The sequence below is a fragment of the Aedes albopictus genome, chromosome 2 (assembly GCF_035046485.1).
Source record: "Aedes albopictus strain Foshan chromosome 2, AalbF5, whole genome shotgun sequence".
Lineage (NCBI taxonomy): Eukaryota > Metazoa > Arthropoda > Insecta > Diptera > Culicidae > Aedes > Aedes albopictus.
In genome coordinates this window covers 274,938,296-274,941,584 of record NC_085137.1, presented here as the reverse complement: position 1 = coordinate 274,941,584, position 3,289 = coordinate 274,938,296, and the positions used below count along the sequence as shown (strand labels likewise).

The following is a 3,289-nucleotide window of genomic DNA, read 5'->3' as shown; positions in this document are numbered from 1 at the left end:
TCTACCTATTTTCTCTGGTATGGAGTACCTCGTCACACATCCGATTCTTTTTCTTTACAGTCTGATCGTTTTGTTTTGAACCTGGGATTAAACTGAATGCGGAGAAAATGGCCATTATCTGAGTAACCGTCAGTCTTGTAAACATTCGACACTTTTCACTACCTTCATTTTCGTTGCCGCAGTCGTGTGGCAGCTTGCTTTGTTACACTCGTGCGCTACCATTACCTCTTACACACAACACGAGCGGTAGAATGAAGATCAATAAACATATTTAAGAAAGGGTCAAACCATCGTCATCTGAGATGATGACGGGGGGGGATCTAGCGTAGTGGTTAGGCTTCTGACTGTTAATCAGAAGGTCATGGGTTCAATTCCCACCCCCTCCAGGGGTGAGTGGGTAACAGTCTACGGACTATAAAAGAATAATGCAGTCTTCGGACACTAAAATGAATTGTAAAGCCTAAGGGCTAACACACCAACACACAACTGTCAAGTAGAAAAAACAGTCGATAAAGAAGAACACGAATTGTAAACTCCACGGAGTATAAATAGAAGTAGGTTGGACATATGGCCTGCGATGCCGGTCCATTAGGAAGGTGAGTGCGCAAAAGAAAGCACCACCGATCAGAATAAGAAGAAGAAGAAGAAGAGATGATGATATTTGTCTAATTCTATCTTTTCGCATGGATTTTTAGCCAATTTCGATTATGAATGTTAATATTAGTTTATTCTTCCATGTTGCATTGAATACGACACACATATTGCCCACATAGGTCTCATTATCAAAGATGACAAGAATAATAAAAGCCTACACAGTTAGAAAAAATCACTGACTTCGGTAATGTTTTACCGAAATCTCAACCGTTAAGTTTGTTATACAGGTTATACAGGAAAAAATCGGTAAAGGTAGCAACTTTTACCGAAGTTCGTTAGAGTTTGACAGATAAACGATAACATTTTACCGAAATTTGATATTTTTTTTAAAGAATTTTGTTAAAAATCCATTACCGAACGCTCAGCGGTTGAAATTTCGGTAAAAATTATCGAACGCGATTAGCTGTGTAACCGTCTCCCGAAGGTGCTATCGTGGTGAAGTTCATTCGTTTAATCTTTTTGTTTCGTATGGTATTCTCCGTGCAGTTGAAACCCGGAATTTGCGACTAGCGAAGTTGGATTTCTCTCCAAATCCGTGCGTCGGACCTAACTTCGGAAGTGGTGCGCTGTATAGCGGACCAGGTTTACTATACAGCGCACCACTTCCGAAGTTACACTCAGCGGAAAAAACTAGCGAAAGTCATCGAAATACCTTATGAAAATTTGCTATAACTAATTCTTATGGATGACATAAGAATACCTTATGAAAATTGATCGTGCTTGCTATGACAAATTTCATAAGATAGACTTATGAAAAGAACAAAAAAACTTAAAATGATGCAGACTGGATTCGATCCATGAACGCCGGGATCACCGAGCCCGTGTTTTATCCACACGGCTATCGACGCTTGAGAATACCATGTTGCTAAACATGAATAAAAGCTAAGCTGTGAGACGATTTTACGTCATAGAGTGACCTTATGAAATGCATCCGAATCATTATGAATTATTTAAAGGCCGTTTCATAAGTTGGGCCTTATGGAAATCTTAAGGTTATTTGGCTGAGTGTAGGTCCGACGCATGGATTTGGAGAAAAATCCAACTTCGCTAGTCAAAAACTTCGATTTTCAACTAAATTGAGAATAGTTTGATTGCTTGTGTTGCGAACGTCGGAGACAAACGAGGCCGAACATCGACGAAAAGGTTCAAATGACTGTGATCTCTAACAAGACTGGTAACCGTATGTCAAATCTAAAAAAAAAGTTGAAGGAGCGTCTTTTAATTACGTCACGCTTTGAGGAGAAGGGCGTTTGCGTTGGGAGAAGATTACACAATATAAGAAATTGCCAGAAGACACTTTAGCTATCCACTTATCCGCGAGCGGTAATGGCGGCGGCGGGCAAATCCAACCGGTTCGGATTTTGACGTTTCTTGGGGGAAGGTCAAAACAGTTTCATTCTGCTCCTCACCCCTTCACCCACCGTTTGGTGGCGCCAACCGTTTGCGATCCCCAAGAAACGTCAAAATTCGAATCGGTTATTTGTGCCCGCCGCCGCCATTATTGCTCGCGGATAACTGGATAGCTTAGCTTAGACTGGCTGCACATATCTATAGTTGCTACTCCGTGATTGACTCAAACCAATGACAGTTGCACAATGAATCAACTGAATAATTGACTGGGAGTGGTCAACATTCTCACTGTGCACGCTTCAGAGGTTCTCTTTAACAGTACAATAACGGCGCCGGCCACGTCCTTGCAGTCAGGTTGGAAGAGTGAAGGAATGTTAATAGCAACCTTTGTTATGTGAAAGTTGGCGTTTACCGCACGTCTCCACCAAAGGCTGCAGGAAGGAGTGATTGTTAGTAGGGCGGGTATCGTTGGGTCAGGATTCACTTTGATAAGTAATATGACCTTTTGAAGTTGCAGTATGCCGTGCAGACTGCAGTGATGTTGTTCGCTTCACGCGGAAAGCAAACAACCAAACACCCTCGTTAGGTGATTGCTCGATATTTACTACAAATGAATAGGGTAATTGTTCCCATCGTTGCGGTAGTACCTATTGTTGCGGTAATGGCAATTGAGCACTTTTTCGACTGAAATGTTACCAAAAGGTATTTTTAATAGATGTATGGTGCTTAAATTATGAGATTGCACCATTTGTTTGCTTAAGATTTGCCCAAAAACCTATTTTAAAAAAATATTTTCATAAATGTGTTTGCTGCTGTGTTCCTATTGTTGCGGTAGTGTTCCTAATGTTGCGGTATCCCATATGATTTCAATGGGATACCGCAACAATAGGAACAAAATACCGCAACATTAGGAACACATACCGCAACATTAGGAACACAATGATCTTTCAGATAAAAACGAATAAAATGCTCATAACAACATCAAAGTGGCAATATTTCGTTATTTTCCCGTAGATTAAGGATGGATTTTATTGTGCATCCTAGCTTAATCACTCAGATCCTGCTGATCTGAGTCAGCCGCCATGAGATTGCGCCCGTTTGATTTGTACACGGCGGCTGACAGCTCCACCCGGCGGCTGCAAAACAGTTTTAGCCAAGCTGCACACCGTTTACAAATCATACGTGCGCGGTCTGGCGCGATCTGAGGCTGCGCGTTTCGAACGCAGCTTGCTGAGAATCTAAGATAAGCGCGACAATATTATTTTCAATTCAATCCATGTAAAAA

At 41.4% G+C, this 3,289-nt stretch overlaps 1 non-coding gene across 1 annotated transcript; it reads left to right on the top strand.

Moving 5' to 3' along the window:
• The first annotated feature begins 311 nt into the window (after positions 1 to 311).
• Positions 312 to 386, top strand: Trnad-guc (transfer RNA aspartic acid (anticodon GUC)). The gene has a single exon. It is a non-coding gene; the product is annotated as a tRNA-Asn (tRNA).
• The last annotated feature ends 2,903 nt before the right edge of the window (positions 387 to 3,289 follow it).